Source organism: Marmota marmota, unplaced genomic scaffold (genome assembly GCF_001458135.2).
Source record: "Marmota marmota marmota unplaced genomic scaffold, marMar, whole genome shotgun sequence".
Lineage (NCBI taxonomy): Eukaryota > Metazoa > Chordata > Mammalia > Rodentia > Sciuridae > Marmota > Marmota marmota.
In genome coordinates this window covers 16,606,365-16,620,274 of record NW_025999842.1, presented here as the reverse complement: position 1 = coordinate 16,620,274, position 13,910 = coordinate 16,606,365, and the positions used below count along the sequence as shown (strand labels likewise).

General features: G+C 34.1%; 1 protein-coding gene across 6 annotated transcripts in view; it reads right to left on the bottom strand.

Moving 5' to 3' along the window:
* Nucleotides 1–13,872, bottom strand: part of Fut9 (fucosyltransferase 9) — a 174,126-nt gene extending 160,254 nt beyond the window's left edge. For all 6 annotated transcript variants that reach the window (XM_048810868.1, XM_048810626.1, XM_048810793.1 and 3 more), the window contains exon 1: nucleotides 13,695–13,872. The gene's annotated coding sequence lies outside the window, so the exon portion shown is untranslated. The remainder of the gene's footprint in view (nucleotides 1–13,694) is intronic.
* Nucleotides 13,873–13,910: the final 38 nt, after the last annotated feature.

Here is a 13,910-nt window from a genome sequence, read left to right as displayed (position 1 = left end):
TCTTTTTCTGTCCCTAAGTTCTTTTTCAAAATGTCATACCAATTTAATTGTATAATGTGTAGCCCTTTGAGTGAGATTTGTGACAGGCAAGTAGTTCATTCCTTTTCATATCTAAGTAGTATGCCATTGCATAAATACATCAGTTTGTTATTTATTTAGCAGGTGATTAACATTAGGTTGATTCCCATTCTTGACAAGTATGACTATAGGCATTCATTATAGGATACCTTGTAGACACATAGATTCATTTTACTTGAGAAAACACCTAGAAATGGTATTGATGGATCCGTGTACTTACATTTTTAATTTTATAAGAAACAACAAATCTGTTTTTCAAAATGAAAAACAGCAGTATCATTTTGCATTCTCTATTGTCATGTAAGAGTGATTCAAATGCTTCACATATTTATTGTTACTTGGTAAGGACAAATGTTTTCATTTGTTTAGGGTTTATTTTCAGTTCTGATATGTGTATAATAATATATCACTTTGATTTTAATTTGCATTGATTTTCCTAATGACTTATTGTTGACCATTTTTTATACTTTTTTTTTGCCCTTGCAAAATATAGCTCCATTGTAGAAGTGATTTTTCAAAATTTGCAGCCTGTCTTATTGAGTTATCTGTTTTTTGGTAACTGTGATGGTTCTTTCTTCTGCATAGCAATCCTTTATCATGTATATATTTTATGAATATTGTCTCCCATATTCTGCAATTATTTGGTGAGGTATTCTATAATTATCAATTATGTCAAACTAATTAATGGTATTGTTGAGGCCTTCTCTATATGTATTCATTTCTACTTGTTCTATTAATTACAGGAAGAATTCTGAAATCTTACATAATTGTGCATTTGATTTTTAATTTGATCAGATAACTTTGCTCTCATTTTAATCAAATTTGCTTTTTAAATTCTGAAACTCTGTTATTAGCTGCACATACATTTAGGAGTACCATCTTGTTGGTAAATTTATCCACTTATATGTATCATTTATACAGTGATCATGCTATATCACTCTTTGTTGTTAGTAATATTTTTTGTTCTAATGTTTACTTAATTTATATTAACAAAATCATTCCTGATCAATTTTTAGTAGAGTTAAAATAGTAATATGATATTTTTATCCTTTTACTTTCAGGTTATCTGTATCTCCAAATTGTTTCTTTTCTGTAAATAGCAGACAGCTGCTCTTGGTATTTTTTATTCATTCCAGCAACTTTTGGTTTGAATTTAGCTATTTAGTCTGCTTATAGTTATTGTAATTGTTGAAGTGACCAGATTTAAATCTACCATCTTGTTAGCTGTTTTCTGTGTTTCCGTCTCTTCTTTTACTTAGTTTTGAACTAGGCTTTTCTTTATGGTACCATTTTCTCACTGGTATATTGCTTACCTCTCTTTTAACACATTTTTAGTTGATTTAAAACTTCTAGTACATGTAAATGATTTATCACAGTTTAAACACAAGTAATACTATGTCACTTTCTGTCATGTGTAAGAAATTTAAAATAAATTTCCAATAGTTCTCTCCCAAATTTCAGATGTTATTGACATACATTTTACTTTGATGTAACAAGCCCTTTAAATGTGTAAGATTTTATTTTATACAAAAAATATTATTTGGGGCATTAACATTTAAAATATTTCTGTGTTTGTTTATTTTAGTACTGGGGATTACTTGTGGTAGGAAAATACTCAATCACTGCACTATAACCCCAAGCCTAGAATAGCATTTTTTTAATTTAATTTTTTAACTTAATTTTTGTTGGAGTTCTTGTATTCATGAGGATCAAATTTTCTGCCTATTACATTATTTCTACCCCATGGATAATTTTTCAAAACACACAGTACTGCACTGAAGACTTTCTCTTATTTTTGATTTTATAGTTTTAATATGCTGCATTGTAGGGTGTGTGTGTGTGTGTGTGTGTGTGTGTGTGTGTGTGTTGTTTCTTTGTTATCATTAGTTATCTTTTTGGAGGTCTCTTTACTCCCTGGACCTGTGATGACTTGGAGTTCATTAGTTTTGGAAATTCTCAGAAAAAATTCTAGCCCATTGCCTATTTATGTACAGAAAGTCTCCTCCATCTCTTTAAATATTTCTTCTGTTTTGTAGGAACAAAGAGAGGTTCCTCTTTTAGAACTTTAATTCCATCTATAATAGTAAATTTGATATTGTTCCAGAACTCTTAGATGTTCTGTTCTGGTTTTTGGGGATTTGGTTTTTCATTACTCTTTGTCTCTTGTGTATGTGTGTACACAATGTGTGTGTGTGTGTGTGTGTGTGGTGTGAGTGTATAAGTGTGTATGTTAAGGTTCATATCTGATGATATATGGTGTGAGTGTAAGTGTGTGTGTTAAGTTTCATATCTGATGATATGATGATCTGATGATGGATATCTCCAAGTTAACTGATTCCTTTCTCAAAGATGTTGAGTATACTAACAGGACATTGAAGGAATTTGTGAGCTGTGGTAACATTTTCTTTCTTGCATCTTCATTTGGCTCTTTCACACAGGTTCATTTTTTTCTGCTGAAATTCTCCATTTTTCTGTTGAATTTCTATTAGGTATTTTAACAAATTTTAATTATAGTTTTACTAATCTATCTGATAATTTCAACTTCTAGGTCATCTCTGAGTCTGCTTTTGTCTTTAACCACATATGACACAAACTCTATGACCCATTTCTCCATGGAAGGACCTACTTCATCCCAGAATTACAGACATTTATAAGCCCAGTGAACTCAGCTTTCCAGCAGGTTCAAGAAATGTTAGGTTTTTGTTGTTCATCAGGCTTTTTCATATTGTTAGGTCTGGGTTTACATTCTTTTTAGTTTTGTACATCTTAAATGAAAGATCTCCCTTAGTTCATAAGTTTAATGCTGGTGGAAAAACTTTATACTACACTGATAATAATAATTACAGTAGGAAACTTATATTTTGAATGTCTACTTAATTTTTTTGTAAAAATATGATTCTAATTATATCTTGATTGCTCATTATATGCTACTTCCTGCATTGCTATATAATAGTCCCAAAAGTCTAAATTTTGTTAGTGACCTAAGAGTTCCTAATTATCTAATTGGATTATCTAATTATAACTCACTAATTATCTCATTTCATTTATTATAAACTGAAATGATCCTGTCTTTTCAAATGATTAAGCATAGTGAAAACCTGAATGAGAATTTATAATCATACTCAGTATTTTAAGAAAGGAAGTTCTGCATATTCTATAATTAAACATTTGCAAAAATCAAGATTTTACATAATGGGAATAGCAGTCTTAAAGGTAATAATAAATTTAACTTTACTCTTTCAACTAGTGATAATTATATGAGAATTTGAGTCCAGTTGAACCTGGTCACAGATCTATGCTTTTTTCTATTTTGTGCAGTATTTTAATGGAGTCTTATTATAACATAGGTAAGTTTTTGGCTTTATGATTCTATAACCTGTTGCTCAACCTTCTATTCCCTCTAGCTTTTCTTATTGTCTAGTATATTTGCCTTTACAGCTGTTTTCATATACTGCCATTGTTATTCCCCAAATAAAGCAGTCATTTCCTGACCCTCAATGCTTTCCTTGAAAACATACGTGTTTTCTATCTGATTAACTCCACCTTTTTTATTCCGCTAAATAACACATATTGTGTAAATTTGGAAGTATCTATTTACAAGTGTTTTTATTAAAGTAAGAATATAATGTAGGGAAAAACAGTTTCCAAAGACCTATTAAAGGGAAAATAATAAAAAATTCCTTTAAAATCAAACTCCAAAAATCTAGAATTCTTAGCTTTCCAAAATGTCTTTTGAACGAAACCAGAAAAAAACATAGCCTTCAATTGAAATGAGGCTACAAGCAGCCTATGATTAGACATCAAAAAAAGGACAAAAACCAGAGAGCCCATCATTCTATCTGATCCTTCACGCACCCTGCATAGCAGGAAAGGGAGTCGCTCTTAGAGATTTATGTTTTGGAACATGAGTAAACAATGAGAGTCAGGAGAATTGCATACGTTGGTTAAAAATGGGACAGTAATGCTCCAGACTTCAGGGTTGGCATCAACAGTGACAACAACAATAATGATTGAAGTGGGTGGTAACAGAAACTGCAAAGGTAGGTATGAATAGCAGGCATTTGAACATAATGCGGGGGGCACTATGAAAAAGAAACCAAGAGAGAAGGACTTGTGCATCAGAAAAAGTAAGACGCTATGGAATTTCTAATTTAGACTTAGGCTTAGAATAGAAGTCAGTTCCAGATAATATAAATCACTAATTCCTAACCTTTCTTTTAATGATTAAACAAATCTTACATTTAATTTTGTGATTCTCCCCTCAATTTCTGATTGTACATAAGCTACGTAAAATTTTAACCTTAAATTTTCTATATTTTCCTAACCTAGGAATGAACATCAAAATTTGGATATTTAAGAGACTATAATAATCAAGCCAATGGTCATTAGAACTCCAGTAGATTATTCCAGTTCAAATGTTCTGCACATATTTCAGTCAGTTATTTCTCATGAGACATAATTTTCTAAAATATCTGTAGGTAACTTCAATGTTAATGAACACTGCCATTTTCAGTTTATTCATACAAATATTTAGTGAATACTCATCATGCATCAGTTGGAAAACTAGGCACTAAGACACTAAGATTAATAAGCAGTGAGGTTTAGTTTCAGAGGAATCCAGTGTACAAAACATATATAAACATATAAGGCCAATGTCATGTTTTAAGATGATAATTTGGTACAGATAAGCCTGGGCATCATGCCAATACAGAGAAAGGCCATGTGTTTCAGCCTAGGTATAGGAAATGCTTATTAGAGAAGATGACAGCTATGATTATTCTTGAAGAAACAATCTAAAATTAAGCAAAGTAAAATAACATTGAACACTTTCCCTTTGATTATTTGAAAAACATGGGGCACCTTTCAAAGTACTAAAGAAATATTAAGGACTCAGGGGATACCATATTCTTGCTTATCAATTTTAAATCTATTATAATTATATAAAATGGACATTTATTTTATTCTGTGATTTAGGCTCAAATTTTTAAGTGTTGACAAAAAATTCTCAATTAATTAATCCGCTCTATGCCATAACTTATATAGCCAATAGTAGCTAAATTTTAAGAATGCACTTAAAAAACAATATATTTGCTCTAAAAGCTCCCTTCTTGGTTTCTATCTTAGTGTGAAATTTATCAGTCTCAGTTATCATATGTTCCACGAATTCCTTCATTATAAAGTGGCAAGGATGAACATTCAGCATACCATAGATAAGAAGGTTGCTAACCAAGCATGTACTGTATTATTTTGTCATTTTTGGGAGACAATCTCTCACCAGGTTTTAAACATTTCTGTACATCTTATGAAAGAATCACTGACTGCTTTTGTTTTGAAGTATTTTAAAAATATATATATTTGTAAAGCAAAGAGACTTGGAAGATAGAAATAGCATCTCCTTCTGGAACAAAGAAATACATGCTTACTGCCCATTGCAAACTATTTGTATTCTTTAAGTGAGGGTGCTTTTCTTACAGGGTATAGGAAGTATCCTTCAGTCTGCTTCATATTGTCTTCTGGAAACTGGAGCTCAGGGAACCAGTATGAAAATGTTGATACTTTTGTTTCTGCTATTGCTGTCAATCAGTTGTCCTTCCTCTCTGACCTAGAGTCTAAAGTCTTCTACCAGAGTCCATAAATCTATAGCTGATTCTCATGCTATCTAGAAAGCAGGGACACATCCTAGAAGTTTTAAAGATTTTGATAATGTTGGTGATGAGAATGAAATGCTGGCAGAAATATCACTCTCTGAAAGAGGAATGATGAGGGCTTTGAAGGTCCTATCATGGAATTTGAGGGAAGTCTATAGAAATCAGTAGGAAACATGTTAGCCAAATTCTATGACTATAAATAGCAATATAAACTGGTCCACAAATGGCTTTTCAATTTTTGCCTGTTAGTGATAAGAAGTTAAGGAGTTTATTCTATGCCATTTAATTGGAAATAACTGAAATAAACAGATGCCAGAATGCTGTCCTTAATGTTGCTAATTATCCTCTAAATAGGAGGATGTCCTTGCCAGACTGGATACCAAGCTCACACCTCCAGCACTGTAGCAACAAGTTTGTGTTATATAAGTAGAAGGATCCATCTCCTTTCAGACACTGGTTAGAGAGATGTTCATGTATGTCCAGGGTGAAAAGGGAATTAACCACAAATATCACAAGGCATGGACTGGTTCACATGGGGAAAAGGGAGTCATGGCAAAAATTGCTTATTTAAGAAAAATGGTAGTTGATGGATGTTATGGCTAAATGTTTCCTTCATTTATCATGGCAAACTTAGATGCATTTGGAAGTGAAAATTAATTTTTTAAGAGACATTTTAGAGTGGGACCTTACTACTAATAAGCTTTAATCCTCTTGGGGATATTTTTGTGAGAAAAACTTCTGTGGGACATTATGGATAAGGCATTGATTAACATTTGGGCTCTTATTACCCTGAGTTGAATTTAGAATTCAGATAAAGTTGACTTACTGAAAAAATGAGAAAGAAACCAAAGAAATCCAGATAAAATTTTTCAGACCAGCAGCACTTTGCAGAAAACCTTCCTTTTCCCTGATACTGAAACCAATGAGGATTTAAGAGATATTATTTAGACAATGAAGTAGCTAATGCCTCAAATTAAGGCAGATTTCTTTTTTTTTTCTTTTTTTTGTGTTTTATTGTTTGGGTTTTTTTTTTTTATTGGTTGTTCAAAACATTACAAAGCTCTTGACATATCATATTTCATACATTAGATTCAAGTGGGTTATGAACTCCCATTTTTACCCCAATTACAGATTGCAGAATCACATTGGTTACACATCCACATTTTTACATGATTCCATATTCGTGACTGTTGTATTCTGCTACCTTTCCTATCCTCTATTATCCCCCCTCCCCTCCCCTCCCATCTTCTCTCTCTACCCCATCTACTACAATTCATTTCATTTTCTTAATGAAAGTCACCACCAAGTGAACCAATACTATATCAGCCAGAGGTAGAAAATCTATACTTTAGCAAGAACAGCTAAACATCTGTGGTTTTTCAGTCAAGGAATACCTGAAGATGAAATAGTGTCAAACATAAGAGTTTTGTTTTGATGTAGGGTATTGAGTGACTCAAAAGTAGTTGAAGTCAATTTGGTTACAGCATGAACGACTGTCATATCACTTGAAACTGAAAGTACCTATGAAGATTGTCTCCTTCCCAAATGTTAATTCCTCTCTCTCCCTCTACCATGACCTCAAATGATTTAAAGAGAAACATTAATAGAGATCAAGTTATACTCATCCTTCATTGTATCAAAATGTAGGTGCACCTATCCAAGTACATGGAAGGATTTCAGGGAGATGAGCTAATTGAACTTTTACTATATATTGGATTGAGATGCCCAAGTCACCTTTTAACCTGGATGTATAGAAATAAAAAGACCTTCAGATTCAGGTACTGGGGATTAAGCAAGGTTTTTAGTAGAAAAGGCAAGCTATGATCATCTTGTGGATGAAGTCTTTGGGGCCAATTAAACATACCATTGATATAATTTTATAGTAGAAATTAAGGTGTTATACACTTATGCTTCATCATCAATTAAGTGCATGAGATCGTCACAGTTGGGAAAAGTGTTAATAGGATGTGTAAATCACTTTCTAGGCTTCTTCCCTCTTTTTTCACATATGGTCCAACAGAAACCACTTTAAAACCCAGGGGGAGAAAAAAAGAACCACAGGCTTGAAGGGAACATGTGTTGTAAGACATACAGGATCTTAGACAATAGCCCTATATTGCCAATGAAAAGGCTAGTGAGCACTATAAGCTTGCAATGGATTATCACCAACTGAATCCAGCTGTTTTTCCCAGACTCCAGAATTCAGTTTGTATAACTGAATTCATCACAGAGATTAAACTCCTGGAATTCTGTCTTTCACTATGCCAAGGCTCCCCGCCCCCCACTCAATCCTACTGGCTCCTGAGGATAAAGACCAAGTCATGTTAACATGACATGGCCACCAAAATACATTTATAGTAACTCTCCCAATTATTACAAGTTACCACCCCATCAAGAAGATTACCTTCCATTTGAATTAGTAATACTAGGTTAGCATGAGTAATACTAGGTTAGCATGAGAGCCTCCATGGTCTAACTTTTAAAAATTTTAAAGCTTTAACTATATATATGATGGTCTATTGATGACCAATAAAAAATATTCCTTGAAATGTCTTTGACTGGATTATGGCCATAGTTCTACCAAATGAAGTGCCTGATTGAGAAAATCAGGGCTCTGTAAAAGTTTCTGGATAATATATGAGAAGATTCTTTGAGAGAGAGAGAGAGAGAGAGAGAGAGAGAGAGAGAGAACTTTTTAATATTTATTTTTCGGTGGACACAGCATCTTTTTTTATTTTTATGTGGTGCTGAGGATCGAACCCAGTGCCCTGCGTATGCCAGGCAAGCGCGTTACCACTTGAGCCACATCCCCCAGCCCATGAGAAGATTCTTCTAGCAGTCAACGAAAAAATTTGGCCTATTCATTCTCCACTTAAAATAATGACTCTCAACACTTTATTGAAATATTTGGGTATTGGGTATTAGGTATTGGTAAGAATATATATCTCACTTGGAAATTCTACTTGGAGCATTGCATTGGCTAACCACCCCTGCCCATCAGTATCTTTTAAGTGAAGATGGAAATATACTTTGTCATCTGTCCATCAAGCTGCAGCCTTTACTCCATCAACAAGTTGCTATTAGTTGAATATTCTATGTGAAGCAATTTTTCTTGGATGTGTGGTGAAGAGAGAGAGAAAGGCTGAACTGGAGAAAGTAGCAGGAAGGCAGACAGGGGAAGAAGCCTTAGAGATGTAGTTCTCCTTTCATATAAGTTCATATTTTAAGAGATGAAAAAGGCCAATTCTTTCAACAAGGAAAACTTAACATAGGTTCCCTCCTCCTCATATTTTGAGCCAAATTCCAAGCAGTCAAAGATCACGGATTCTCCTAACTCCCATCAATCTAGCCACAGTAAGATAATGCAGTGTTGGTCCAGATGATGTAATGAGTTATCTACAAAAATCACTATGTTATTCTTCCTAAATTTAGTTACACTGAAAAGCCGCCATCACCAAGAATACATTTGAAAGTTTTACCCAGTAATTATGATGTTTCTTCATGGATTAAATCATTCACTGTTAACTATCCCAATGACCATCAGTGAAGAAAAATTTTAATATACCAGAGTTTTCTTTTCTGGACTTGGAACTTTGTGAAATTTAGCTTTGCTGACTACCTGAACTATTCTCAGTTTATAGAGACAAAAATAAAAATAAATAAATAAATAAATAAATAAATAAATAAATAAAACACATGGATGTACAAATTTTCTCTGTGATGACATAAAGCATAGAGATGACATTATACAAAATTGTATATTCATTTCCACTATTTGCTTATGAACACCAACATCAGTTTTGGGGAACATTTTTCAAGTATAAATAAAAGTAAAAATGGAAGCATCCATAGCATACCATTACTATAAAAAAAATTGTACTGTACAAGCAAACATTTTATGATGAAATTTAGGCAAATATATTAAAAAAATTTTAGGAAGGCCGTTTATAGTACAATTTTCCCAAGCTTCAACCTGAAGGTGAGAAACAGTGAACAGAAGACTGGTTAGCTTCCACATCATAATTATAAGACCATTGAGATGGTCCCTGAAAAAGCCAGACTTTTTATTTTATTTCATTATCCTTTTTCACTAATACTAAAACTGATTTCTCCCTTATTACTTTCCTAAAACAAAATAAGGGGAGGGATGATTTTTATTTAATGAAAGGCAGATACAGGACGAAGTCAGGAGACCTAGATTCTAATTTTTTCTATTAAATATTTAAGAATGTTGGGCAAGTCTTTAGTAAAATGATGAATATGGAATGTTCTCAATATTCAATAATCAGTATCTAAATTCTGAGATGCTTCTATTAAGAATGTCAAGCATTCCAGTTGTAGCTAAATGAATAAGTTATTTCATGCAATCATATATGAAATCACAGACTTTAAATGTTTTATCAAAATTGATTTATGAGCATATAACTTTGATAGCACTGTTGTAAAACTTTGGTTGAATTCATTGGATTAGTTTTGAAATGTTCATTTTGCATACTTGTTCTTTGAGAATGCATTTTGCTAAATATTCCTTTGCAGAATGAAGATAGAAATATGACTTTTATGTAATGATTTGATACTTACCATTGAAATTTGGGGGCTATTTTGAATTCATAAAATTTATATTTCATAATAAAAACTCTTTCAATTTTTTTAAAAAAATTGTTAATAAGAGGCTCTTGTGACTTTTTAAATAAAAGTGCAAATATCCATAAGATTATATAATACAGCCACCAACATCAATAAGGTGATATGAACAATATACATTAATCTATGAAAATATTTTATATGGTTATCCTTTGACTAAATCAGCTTGCCCTCATAAAACACTAAATTACTTAGCTGTTTATCTATACCATAAAAATAGGTGTGAGCATGTGTGCTGTCCTTCTTTCAAAGTTGTTTTTAATTTTTTCCAGAATTTTATTGATTTCATTAGAAAATTAGATTATAGGAAATACCATACATGTGATCCTCAGTAAATTGTACTGAATAAAATCAATGAATGACTTCATAAGAAAAAAGTCACATTTTTATTGTAATTAATGAGGCATTTCTTAAAATTCAAGTTGAAAACAGCTGTTATTTCAAGTATCAAAATAATAGAACTCACATTTAGTTACCTTCATTGATTAAAAAATTTAAGCAAGTATTCATAAGTTTTATTCTTCCCCTGTTTGCTTTCCTGCTACTTTCTGTATTTCAGCCTTTTCTCTCTCTCTTCACTACACATCCAAGAAAAATTACTGCACACAGAATATTCAACTAATAGCAACTTGCTGATGGAGTAAATTATTTCATTTGCACAATTTTTAATTTATTTTTACCAAAGCAAACATTTAATTTAGATCTACGCTAGGGGGCAAATAATTATGAGCATTAAAAATATAGCTTAATGATGCTCAAAGATATGCCATTGGTACTGGTATACTAATCTCCTTTTGTGTTTTGCATAGCAGTATTAGTGACAATGACATTAAATTAAGAAAGATCTTGAATTCCAACTCAACAAAGATTTTTTTTAAATTTTTTTTTGTAGTTATAAATGGACAGAATGCCTTTATTTGTTTATTTTTATATGGTGCTAAGGATCAAACCAAGTGCCTTACACATGCTAGGTAAGTGTTCTGCCACCGAGCTAAAGCCCTCAACAAGTATTCTTAACAGAAATTCCTGCTATAATTTATGGTTTGTTAATTTCATATATAATACTAAGAGTACCTTAACATTTTGACATTAATTAGAATTATGTTAGAATACACTGCCTTAAAATTATCATTATCACAATTAAGAGTAATAACAGATCTGTCAGTATTACTACTTGCTTTCCCTTTTGTTTTGTTGGGACATTCCTTTTGCAATATGGACTCATTACTGTTGGACATAATGTGCATAGTAATCACTCCACTGTTACCTGAAGGGTTAATGTATTTAGAGAATAAACTAAATGATCTTTGGTTTCAGCTCCTAATTTAACCTACTATCCACATAGCATGGCTGCATATGAGAATTTGCAGTATTTTTGCAAGTTGAATATATAGTTTTGAATGTTCCTTTTATTCAAACGTGAAATGAAGTCTACCAAAATTTCCAAACTTAAAAACTCATAATAAAGCCATTGTATGTAGCCCCTCCTGACTTCCAATGCAGCTGTCCATACTTAAAACCCCCACTCATCACTGCACTCTGTCTATAACTATATAAGAAAAGAGAAATAAAACCTCCAATAGAGTTGGAGTTCAAACAAAACAAAAATAAAATTCTGACATTGGAAAAAATGAGATTTTTAAGGCATTCCTCACTAAACAAATTCTCAAGGTAATTGCTCAACTTTCCCTTCTTATTTCTGGTATAGGCAGGGACTTGTTCCTTTAAGGTTAAAAAGCATATGTCTTCTCTCTCCACCAACTACAAGAGCCAGAATGACAATTTAATTCTTATTCCACTGAAATTGTGTATAGTAATGCCAAGAAATTACACTCACATATCACAAACTTAAACAGGGCACCATTCAAAGTTTCTAATGTTTATTTCTGAATACTCTTATCTGTATTCTTGGAAGGGAAGACCTATGTCCAAAGGTTCAAAGAGTAAAATGTAATGTGGAAATTAATACATTTCATAACTTAGAGAAAGGTGGCTTATGAAGTAGTTTGTTTTCAAGATTTAAATGCATGAGGAATCTGGAATACAAATTTTAGAATTGAAATTATCTCCCTTCTTGCTCACTCATTCCCTCAATCCCTTTGGTCATATTTATTCATTAAATAACTGCCTATTTTCTCCCAACTAGAAATACTAAAACAGTAAACATGTTCTCATAAGAAAGGGCTACTTCCCTAAGAAAACTTCCATGGAAATATTGTCTGGATAAGATGCTACACAACACACACACAAAGCACACAGATACGGCAGGAGCCCCTTGGTACAATGTTTTCTAATCCTGCTATATCCCCCTCTTAGCCACTAAACCTAAAGAAAAATAGGGGCTTTGGCTTATTGCTATTTCAAAGAAGATTTTAAAGGGTAAGTTTGATGCCACCCACTTCTCCTTCAAGAAAAAAGCTTCTTATCCTCTAGAGTTGCTGAGCTTTTAATAGTATTGTTGCTGAAGGCCATTCACCACCCAGTCAGGTGCTCTGTTCCCAGTATGAAAAGACCCCTTCTGGAGGAATAGTTAAAATAAGATTGCTCCTTATATCCAGCTGTAAATGAGTGGAACGAATCTATGCCATGTGAATAGCTGTGCGCTATAAAACAACAATAACAAAAAGTTTAGTCCCAAAAGGTTTGTTATTCTTGTCTTTCCTTTATCATGCTTGATCATTCCCTAAACAGCCCAGGTGCTGAGAAACACAGTAACTGTACAAAAGCCAGGATCGCAGTGTGTCAGTGTCAATTTCCTGAGGACACTGTCAGAAAAGCTGGAGAGACAGCAACGCGTGGAGGGAATGAGGTCAGAATTTACTGAGAGGACCATTTACTCTTAGAAGGAATAAGGCGGGACAGTGAGGTTCTGCACCGACTGAAAGAAGGTGGGTCAGGGGCGGACTTTGAAGAGGATTTCTCAGCACCAGAAAGAGTGAGGGGTGGCACATGGGGGCGTTTGGGCGCTGGCAGAAGGGGGAATTCGAAAGGAGAAGACATGGTAACAGTGAGAGCAGCGATGACCCTGTTTGGAGTGACGCTAGGGTCGGGGCCATCCACCTTAGCGGTTAGTGTGGAAGCTGGAAGGTGAGGTGAGACCAGGAGCTGCAAGCAGCTGTCCCTGGGAGAGAAAAGGTTCTTGTTGCCGGCAGGTGGAGTTGAAACCAAACATCCCCTCAGGGACCACGGAGCAGACCCCTCTGAGACCCTCTGCCTGGAGGCTAGGGAATCACAGCAGGTGGTTTGGGTTGCCTCTCAAATCTAAAGACGTCTGTCTACCCCAAGCCTTGACGTCTGACACCCTGAGCTCTCCTGGTTACTCACCAGTCCTGGGGGGAAAGCGCCATCCCGGGCGCACGCGAGGGTTGCGCGGCGCAGGCTGCAGGCAGGGCCGGGCGGCGGTGGCGGCGCTGTCCTAGGAGCGGAACTGGAGTCGGGGGACGCCAAGGCAGAGACAGCGGGGGCACAGGGAACTGAGGGCGGGGAGAGCCGAGGATCTGGAGCTGCTCTCACTGGTTACCATGTCTTCAGAGACGGAGT